Source organism: Vigna unguiculata, chromosome 11, assembly GCF_037176805.1.
Source record: "Vigna unguiculata cultivar grain cowpea cultivar isolate G323 ecotype 2 chromosome 11, ASM3717680v1, whole genome shotgun sequence".
NCBI classification, from domain to species: domain Eukaryota; kingdom Viridiplantae; phylum Streptophyta; class Magnoliopsida; order Fabales; family Fabaceae; genus Vigna; species Vigna unguiculata.
The window spans coordinates 18,328,806-18,340,207 of record NC_140802.1 but is presented as its reverse complement, the minus strand read 5'-3'; positions in this window follow the sequence as shown (position 1 = coordinate 18,340,207).

Sequence of the window (11,402 nt, the reverse complement as noted above, 5' to 3'; positions counted from 1 at the left end):
GAATGACATTGTGGTAGAGAATGTAAAGATGGGGTGCATGCATGAGTTAGCGTGGGTTTGGGTTCCATGAGTTGAGGTGTAGGTGAGTGGTGCCTGGGAATATTTGCATTGGTGCAGGGCATGCGTTTCTACATGTTTCCTGGAGGCAAGTTTCGTTTCCAATTTTGGGATGTGGGGGCTGGTGTTTTAATGTGAGGAGTGTAGCTTTGGATGCTTTCATTAATAGTAAAGGCCATGGGTGCTAGTTAGAGAACCATTAATCTTAATGTTAAGCTTCTGTAGTTTTGATGGGACAAGCCTTTTGTGGCGGTGTTTACATTTGCATAAATGCATGGTGTTTCCATTCCTTCTTTTGGCTTAGGTGTAATGCCTTTGGCTTTTCATTTTATCTTGATGCAATACGTATATCACGATTTTGTTTGTGCATTGGTGGGAGGTGGTGTTTAGTTGAGATAAAAATCATGTAGCCATAAATTTTAAGTGGGGCCTTGGTGAGAATTCTTCCAACCATCACGTGCTATAGTTTCCCTAGTTTAGGATAGGTTTTTGTCAATAGAAAAAGAAAGGGTTTCTTTTCATATGTAGTAAGTTGGTAAGAAGACTATGGCCCACATGCAAATGCAATTTCTCTTTCTTAAAACTTTTTGGTGCCTACCACACATAATATTACATGGTTTGTTTATGATTGGTGCATGCTTTATTATAGACACGAGTCCTACTTCTTTTAAGTGGTAGTTTTGTTTTCATTGGACAAAACATATAAACTTACTTTTGTTTCTTCTCAAAAGTCATGCAGTTGTTTCCTTTTCATATGGGTTCACGGGTTCCATTAGAAAGAATGTATTTTTGTTCTTTACTTTATCCATATAAAATGCATGCAAACATATCCTTGTTCACGGTTCTCTTCATGTATGTATAGTATTTTCAATGTTTGGATTCTTTATTTTTGGTTTTTAAAAAAATATGCTCAATGCACAGGAGTTGCATGTCAAGGTATTTTAAATGATGGCCACATTGACTTGCTTCATTCTAGTTAGGAACTTCTAGGTGTAGTTTCACATGCATTTTTCCATATGTTTTCATGGGTTGCATGGTTATAAAGTTTAAGTGGTGGTTTACGGATAGTTACTTGTGTCTGATGTTATGTTGGTGTTTAATGAATGTCGCTTGTAGAGTTTGTTGTATGAATGTATTTTTTGATAAGTTGATGGGTTTATGTTATGGGACTTTATTTTTCAATCATGATGTGATGGTGTGTATTTAGTTCAATATGAAATTCTCATATGTTGAGTGTTAGGAGTGTTTTGCCTTGCTTGAAGAATCTTGAAGGAATTAAATGTTGTGTGAGGTCTTTCGTACCTAGGAACCCAGTGAAGACTATTTCACCTGTGTGAAGTAGTGGAAAGGGGTCCTCTTCGCCTGTGTGAAGCAGTGGTAGATGATTGGTTCGAGTGTTGTACCCTCTCGGTTGTGTGAAGCAGTGTGAAGCAGTGGGGAGGGGAAAGATGTTTCACCTTATTTCGGCTTGTTGTGAGTATAGTGCTGATGTGCGATGCATCGACGTTTTTACTCATGATTCCTTGAGGAATAAGGGAGATAGTCTGGCTGCGATAGTGGGACACATCGAACTATCTGTTCTAGGAAACTAGATGTTGTTATGGGGTGAAAGGCCGCAGAAAACCAAAAATTTATTATAATCACTATGTTTGAAGATTTTAGATGAATGTGATGTTATGTTTGGTTTCGTATGATTGTTTTGATTTTGGGGTTGTGTGGTCAACCCAAGGATTGATTTTGATCATAATGCTTAAGTGTTACTTGAATGCGACGATCAGTATTATTGCAAATGTATTATTTATGAATTTCTTTTATATACCATTGTTTATGGTTAGCTTACCCCTATTTGTTTGTTTGTGTGTTTGTTGCATGTGCGATGATCGTATAATGTGTGTTTTATACGGGAGCATATGTTATTGCAGATTATTTTGGCATGGAGTAAATTGGCGAGAGGCTGAGATGATCTCGGGAGTTTTATAATTTGTTTAGTTGTTTTAAATCAGATACTAAAGTATATGTAATTTTATTTTATTCACATTTGTTATTTGAATATTTTTAGACAAATTGACATTTTGAATTATGTAATTTAAAGGAAATTAAAAGTTTTTTATTAGTACATTTTCAATGATAATCCTTTTTTTGTTAAACGCGCTCGTTTCCTAACTTTCTATGACATCCCAAAATTTGGGGTGTTACACATTGCATAAAAAATTCAATTCTATCCCAAATCGATATAAAATTTGCCCAGTTTCGATAACTAGATGTTATTTTGATTCAGTGGAGTGTTAAGCTTCTTGGGTTGGTTTCCCATTGTAATTTCATTATGGATTTTGAGGTTATAATGAAATAATTTCTTTGTTCTTTTTATTATTGTGATTTTCATACATCTATGTCTTTTGTTTTTGAATCACATAAAAAGTTATGACTTATACATGCTAGCTAATTAACGAAGTGTTTAAATCTATATACATGCTAATCACATGAGTCGAAGAGCTTTTAAATGTAATTAAGACTTTACTTTGATTTTGTTTAGAAACTTTCATGTGATGAAATAAGTTTTTACCAATAATAGAGACTTTACTATGGTTAAATGTACTTACTCTAACTAAAAGTAGTCGAGGCTTTACTTTTATTAATGAAGTTTTTTATTTGGTAAAGAGATAAAAGAATAGACATTATTAGGCATAGTAAAATTTGATTGAGACTCTAATTTGGTTGAATTTACTGTGGATAATCTAAAAGTTCTCACTTTAAATTAAGATTGTACTTTGATTAAAAATGAGAACGCCAACAAATTGATTAAGACTTTACATTTATTAATTTGCAAATCTACAATAATAATTAATTGAGTAATAATCTTTAGATAACCGATGATGAAGCTATTTTGAGAAAGCAGTGCAATTAATCTATTTTCTTTATCATCGTTTTTTTATATCTTTTTATCTTTATCTTCTTCTGTTATTAATCTACTGTGGATAATCTAAAAATTCTCACTTTTAATTAAGATTGTACTTTGATTAAAAATGAGAACGCCAACAAATTGATTAAGACTTTACATTTATTAATTTGCAAATCTACAACAATAATTAATTGAGCAATAATCTTTAGATAACCGATGATGAATCTATTTTGAGAAAGCAGTGCAATTAATCTATTTTCTTTATCATCGTTTTTTTATATCTTTTTATCTTTATCTTCTTCTGTTATTAATCTACTATGGATAATCTAAAAGTTCTCACTTTTAATTAAGATTGTACTTTGATTAAAAATGAGAACGCCAACAAATTGATTAAGACTTTACATTTATTAATTTGCAAATCTACAACAATAATTAATTGAGCAATAATCTTTAGATAACCGATGATGAATCTATTTTGAGAAAGCAGTGCAATTAATCTATTTTCTTTATCATCGTTTTTTTATATCTTTTTATCTTTATCTTCTTCTGTTATTTTTCCCAACTTTGTTTGACTAACTCTTTTATATAGTTTTTATAAGAACTAATTTGCTATAAATCAATTCCGTGTTCGTTGGGAGACGACTAAGGGTTGACTTTACCCATACTAATCTTTTGGCTATTTTCTTAACAATACTGAATTTGTTATTGTTCCTGCGGAGAACAAATAAGAGATGTCAGGCACAAATATCACCTTACCTCAATCCGCAATATCCCTAGTAGGCTCCCTTCCGGCTTGCATGTGTTATCTGTTGGTATCTTGTTTGGACCGACTTGGACCCAAGAGGGGTTACTTGTAGAGAAGACACCAACGCTCAAGTCAGCAAAGAAATCTCAGAAAAGTCAAATCTCGTGATTAAGGGATTAATGAATGCATATCTTTAATTGTTGGGGTCCATGCGTATTTATAATTTATTAATTATGTCTGGCCACGTCATGGGTTGGGCCCTTGTTTGGGCTGCAAGTGGGCCTGAGCCTAGCCCATGCCCCCTAGTTTGATCAATGTGGGCCCTAGGGGCTTTGTTAGTAATGCTTCTAATCCGTCAAGTTCTCGTTTCATTTGCTGAAGTAAGCGGCTTAGGCCGCTTACTTTTGTCCGTTTAGCTTTATCTGGTGATTACTTGCGTCTTTGGGGGTTATGCATGTGGATTTTACGGTTATAGTCATGTTAGGTTTCCTAGGTGCAGTACCGTTATAGATAAGTAGTATTAATTTGATCACTTCACGACAACGTTTTGGATGACCAAAGATAGGTCAATCACACTCCAAATAGCCCTCACAAAAGTGTAACAACAATATGTTCATTCAAATAAGGCGTCCAGTTGAAACTTCCACTAAGACAATTGCACAAACATGTGGATTGCATCCGTTTGAATCACACTCACTAATAGCAAAGACAACATCGAAGGTTATTACTTAGTACACGAAGAGAAACCAATAACACCGAAAGGACTAAAGGCTATATAGTTTCCTCGAATTTAATCTTTGAATCATACCATTCTAATTACTCCCATGCCACAAAATTTTTTTGTTGAAAGTCGTTGAGTCCAAACTAACTTATGTTTCAATACTCTTCATTGAGTCAATAATAACAACACATAGGTTGCAACCAACCAACCAGACCAATTCAAGATAGCACTAAACAAGCCCAGTCTCGACATTACTAGTGTGCGACATCCAAAGAACAAATGCATAACCTATTTTCATTGTGCCACTTCAAGCTTATGGAGAAGTCAAACCACTTGAATCACCCCTTTGTAGTTGTTTGCGTTACACATAAGAAGGGTTTGCACCAATCAACTCCAAATAAAAACCAAGGACTATGCCGCTTTAGACAAAACTACTATAAAAAAATCCCAATCAGACAAAGACGAACAAGAAACAAATGATAGAGATGCATCCAAAAAAATTCTCCGGAAAGGATAACCAAAAATTCGTATTGAAACTTGAAAAATACGAATTGAGCTTTCATTACTAACTAATAGAGGCTTCGTTTACGATTGGGTGTGGATTTCATCTTGCACAGCAATGGATATGAACCCTAGAACGAAAATCAACGTTCGGGAAAATGGAAGACCTCGATTTGGGGATTTGCGAAATGAGAGGAAGTCACGCCACTTTGAGGAAATTCAAAGATAAGTAAGGAAGATCTGCCACTTTGAATCGGAGATTCAAAGATAAGGATTGGTGGTTCCAAAAAGAACCTCGAGACTTGAGAGAAAAAACTCAAATTTTCATTTACTCAAATCCATCTCAAACGTATCTCACAAAGGCTTATATATTATGCTCCAAAATCCCTATGATGGTTCTAGTCATGCCTCCATCATACTCCTTTGATCAAAATGATTAAAAAAGGCATTCGAGTTAGGGAACATGTTTCTTTAAGCTCTTGTTTACTTTGTGTTGAATCCATGTGCTTTTGCAATGCTTCCCTACTAGAGGAAGATGGGAAATGACCTCTTTTGACTCTCCACACAAGTTTTTGGCCTCTAACATTAGTACTTTTTTTGGGGCAGTAGACTTGTGTGTGCTATTTTGATACTTATAACATTAGATCTCCCTTTTGTGTGTGTAGGTGTCATGATTTTTCTTTTTATCTTTATCTTTTTCTCTTTCATTTCTCATTTGCACTTGGTCCTTTTTCACTTCAGAAGGAGTGAAAGGATGAAGTACAAACTTTTTCTTCTTCTGAGTAAATATTATTTCATTAGTATGGCCATTATGTATAGATTTATTTTCAAATATTCAAGGCCTTCACAAGCTTCCATAGGGACTATGTAACAAAGCACAACATCTTTATAAATCCCTATGGAGAACTTGACCTCCACTAGTTGATTAAATACTATGTCCACATCATTATTAATCCATTGAGGTTTGTAAGGTTGGGGATGGGATAAGATACTTAATGCTATCTTTTTAACCAACCTAGTGCTATAGCAATTGCAACATGAGCCACTATCTACAATGAGAAAACATGTATTTTCTAAAACTATACATCTTGTGTGGAAGATGTTCTCTCTTTGAGTTAGTTCTTGTGGACTAGATTGATTGTAAAGAGTTCTTCTTACCATATGAAGATCTCAATTACAAGGGTAGAGATCCTCACTTTTGTTCTCACATTCATCCTTATTCTCACCAAAGCTCTTTTTATCTTGGTTACCATACATATCAACACTCGATTAATATCATGATTATTTTGGTGGGGCATTGGGATAAAACATGACCTCTACCAGGACACCTGAAACACTTTATGTCACTAGTGTGAGTGTGTCCCTCCCTTAGAAGAATCTTCTTCTAACACTTGCCTACCCCTACCCCCCCCCCCCCCCTCCCCGATACTCTCTTGTGGTCTTTCTTAACACTAAAGTTAGAATAGAGATTTTTCAAACCTTTTCTTAAGAGTTGTTACTCTACTTTTATGCAAATTTGCACTAAATCATTCAAGTTTTGGTCTCACAGCAATTCCACCCTATATCTAATCTCAAGATTGATACCACTAAGAAAGTTAGAGATGGTTGTATCTTCTTCCTCTATAATTTCAACCCTCATCATATATAACTCTATTCTTTGTATATACTCCTCTACACTTATGTCTCTTTGTTGGAGTTTTATGCCTTCTTCTCAAGGCACTTCTCAAGTCATCCCAATATTCAACTTGAGGAAACTATTTAGTCTTCTTTCCCTCTCTAAGGATGTCCACCAATACAAGGCATTAATTTGAAAACTTAGGGTGGCTAAGGGAACTTTTCTTTCCTCACTTACTTGGTTCAAAAAAAGAAAAGTTGTTCCACCTTCATCTCCCAATCTATCTAAATAAGTCTCTACATATTCTTTGTTATGGAAATGATGGAGGTTTACTTTAACTTCTTTAGGAGTAGGTTTTTAATGATCATGCTCTCTCATAACTCTTCTTGGTGGAGGAGGTTGATAGTATTGGTAGACAATTTTACTATCCTCTTCATAGTGTGGGAGTTTTGGAGATTTTCTTGGATTGGCTCCTACTCTTAATTTTATTTTGGACTCTTTCTCTTTTTTTTTTGGTTAAAAAGCCTACGTTTTTTTTCTAGGATAGCAAGATGGTCATCTCTTTCTATTTTCTCTTTCTCTTTCAAAATTTCCTCTTACTTCATCCAAATTTTTAGTATTTTAGTTCTTCAGCTAGTTGACTTAAACCTTTTGGTGCCTCCTCACTAGAATCACTATTAATTTGGTAAGAAGGTGCTCTAGATATCTTAAAGGTTTTCTCGATAAAAAGAATAAACCAAACTTGAATTTCAAAAAGAATTCATTAAGAGACTTAACTAGGAAAAAGAAATTCAAGTTCACAAAAAAAATAATAATTACTTAATAACCATCTTTTTCCTAGCCAAAGTTTGCCTATAACAAACGAAAAGCTAGAAAAATAAGTATAAAAAGATAAAAAACAATACATGAAAAATGTACACTATGATCACTACTACCACTTGTTTTTTGTGTGTTTAAGTTGGTTGAAATTGAAATCTTTTTGGTGCAGTAAAAACTATTTTTAAAGTATCTATGTTTTGGCGTTTTGAACAAAAGTGAGTGGCTTAGTGCATCGTTAGTTCATGGCTTGCATAAACAAGAAGCACAAATTGTTTTCGATTTTAGTTCTTAGGCTAGTTGAGTTCCAATTTTTGGTGCCTCCTCACTAGAATTACTACCAATTTGGTAAAAAGGCGCTCTACACATCTTAGAGGGTTTCTAAATGAAAAGCACAAACAAAACTTTAATTTAAAAAGAATTCCTCACCCGACTTAAGGAGGCAAAAGAAACTCAAGTTCACTTCCAATAAAGAGAGGTGACTCACAAATGATTACTTAATAACCACACCTTTCGTAGCCAAATTTTACCTCAAGCCCTCTTTCACCAAACCTTAAGAGTGTGTTTGGATAGAGTATTTTAATGAAGCAATTCATTTTTTTTGAAGAATTTAGATTTCTTTGTAATGAAATGCTTTGTTTGGATAGAGAAATTAAAAAGCATTTCAAATGCAAGCCTTTTTTTTTGAAGGATTTCAATTAGCTAAATTAGTAGAAATTCAAATACCCTCAAAATAGGTTGAATTTGAAATTCTTCTCACTCAACCTCACATTCTAGACGATCCGGACAGGCACGACGACTCGGACGTACCCGACGACACGGACAGGCCCAACGACCCGAACGTCCCGACGACTCGAACGGGCCCGACGACCGGGACGGGCCCGACGACCGGGACAGGCCCGATGACCCGGACGTGCCCGACGACCCGGACGGGTCAGACAACCCGGACAGGCCCGACGAACCGGACAGGTTGACGACGCAAACAGGTCCAATGACCCAGACAGGTCTGACGACCCAAACGATCCAGACGGGCCTGACCTAGACGGGCCAAACAACCCGGACGAGCCCGATGACCCAAACGAGCTTGATGACCCAAACTAGCCCTTCCAAATCGTTGGGCCCGACAACCCGGACGAGCCCGACGACTCGGACGTGCCCAACGACTCGGAAGTGCGGGACAACATGGAGAGGCCTGACGACCCGGACGAGCCTGACGACCCGGACGAGCCTGACGACCCGGACGGACCCAACGACTCGGACGGACCCGACGACCCGGATCGGCCCGACGACCCGGACGGGAACGATGAACCGGACGATCCCGATGACTCAAACGGTCCCGACGATCCAAACGGTCCCGACGACCCGGACGAACCTGACGGTTTAAGGGGCCCATACGAGTTGTCGGGCCCATTCGAGTGTCGGGCCCTTCTAGGTCGTCGAGCCTGTCTGGGCCGTCGGACGTGTCCAAGTCGTTGGGCTCATCCGAGTTGTCGGGCCCGTCCAGGTCCTCTAGTCCATCCTAGTCGTTGGATTCGTCCAGGTCTTCGGGCTCGTCTGGGTGTATGGGCCCGTCCGGGTCGTCGAACCCGTTTGGGTATTCGGCCCCGTCCGGATTGTCGGGCTCGTCCAGCTTGTCAGGCATGTCCATGTCTTTGGGTCCGTTCAGGTCGTCAGGCCCTTCTTGACCGTCGGGCCCGTTCGGGTCATCGGACCCGTCTAGAGCATTGGGCCAATGACCTAGACAGGTTGGACCGGGATATATTGACAAACTTGACGGCACAATCATGCAGTATGGGCTGTCAGGCCTCTAGATCATCGGGCCACCTAGCCTGTTTGGGCTTCCCAATCAGTCCAGCTCGGGTGGATCGTCGGGTCTAACCAATCCGGTTGCATAGTTGGATCTACTCGACCCATCTGGTTTGTCGAGCATGTTTCCAAATTTATCATGAACTCAACATAATTAAGCGTAAAATAAATATTGTTAAAAATAAATTTTATCTCACAATATTCAATTTTTTTTTTCAAACAAGAAATTGAAATGTCAGGTATTTTAATTACAAGCAATTCCAATACAAAGCATTTCAATTTCTAAGCATTGTTGTTGTAAGACCCACTTTTATTGAGTGCCTTAATGTTAAAGGCTACCACACTGTTGGGCCTAAAGGACTGGCCCATAGGGTGCCAAGGCCCCTAAAGCAGCCAAGATCCCTCAATTGCAAGTCATTCTGAAAAATCAGTGCCCTAACTCACCCATTTTCTCTCCACAGAACCTCTGCTAGGCTTTGAAGATCTACCCAAGTTCAAGTGAGCTCAACCTCCGTTTCCCGTTCACGTAAGTTAGTTCTCGAACCTAGCCTTTCTAAGTTGTCTTCGTGGTTTACATCAGGAATCACTGTGTGAATCCAATCTCCTTTGTCGTGCCACTGTTTCAGTTCATAGATTTGTCCTTGGAGCTACTAGTTTCGCTGGCTTAAGAGACGAAGTCCAATATTAGCCCTTTTCCAAGTAAGGGAAGCTAGGTTCTTTTTCGCGTTTTTGAAACATGTGGTTTGTTTTCGTTTCTGTTTTATGCTTAAATGATTGGAAAACGTTCGTTTTGGTATATTTCTGAGTTACGGGTTCAAATATTAATGAAACTGTGATGTTTGACGTCATTTCTCGTATTCTGATGCGTCGCACAGTCGTTGGGCGAGTTCCTTGGCTCACTGGGCGACCGTGTATTTTTCTAATATGCGCAGTTTTGGTAAAATTGACTTTCCTGACTCATTAACCGTTGGATTGAGCTCAAATTTTGACATGTGGCTCATAACATGCTATTTTATGGTTTGACCGGTTGGATCGTCGATTAGATGTCTGTAGCTTGAAAAATGTGTCACGCATTACTGCAATGAGTTTGGTTTCGTGATAATAAATTTTTTTGGGAATTTTGGTGTAAGAATTATGGTTGTGGGTTGTGCTTGATTGTATGGAATTGCAAGTACTTAAACGTTGACACTCATTTATTTGGGATGAATACTATTTTGTGATATATGTATGTCTTAATATGCATTTATAAAGTATGAGATGAATGAATTTGCATGAGTGATGTGATTCATGGATTGTGAATGATGAACGTGGATAAATCTTGGCATGCAATTTCAATGAAATATTGGTTATATATGTGGTCATGAATTCGGTATGAACAATAATGTTACATTGATGGCGTGATATTGGTATGAGGTGAAGTTCTATATCCCCGAATTGAGAAGAATGCGATGGTATGAAATCAACATGGAATATGAATGAGGATGGGTTACAAAGGATGCCGTGAGGTGTTAAATGCATGATCAATATTATTTGTTTGTTTGGAATGTGATTGGTATGTTGTCAGTACATAAATCCATGAGTCTCTAGGTGAGACTTCCTGGTCGTGCTTCAGTGGTCGGGACGTAATTTCATGGCCCCTGTTAGTGGGTGTCCATGGTGGTGCCCCATCTATATAACTTGGTAAGGATTCAAGGTAAGGATTGCATCCTAACACTCTAAGGAGTCAGTTAGTCTCACTTAGAGCGGACTAACTCCTATGGTGAGAGTAACATGAGGCCTGAAACTCATCAAGGGCTAACCTTGTGTGTGAGGGAATTGATTCATTGTAACACTTGTAACACATAGCTCGGGGATGAGTAGAGGTATCCACCACAAGTGCAAGCATCCACTGAATCCGACCAGGTTATATGTATCCGGATGAGTCGAGTTGATTCTTAGTGTATTGATTTGAAGGTCATAACATGCTTGGATGATCTGTGTATATTGGACTGTGAAAGTATATCTGATTGCATGATGAAATCTTTTTAGCTCTAGCTTACCCTTTGTTTGTTTGATTGCCTTGTATGTTGTTCTTCTACCTTTTCGATGATCATCAATTTGTTGATGGGAACAGATGCGAGAGGTACATGTGGTCAACAGGAGAGAGATGACTTCGCTGCATAGTCTACTTGGGCTGGACTTCACGTTTTATTTAGGCTTTTCTTTAGGGCTAAGGCCCGTGTATTGTATTGTCCCTAAGACT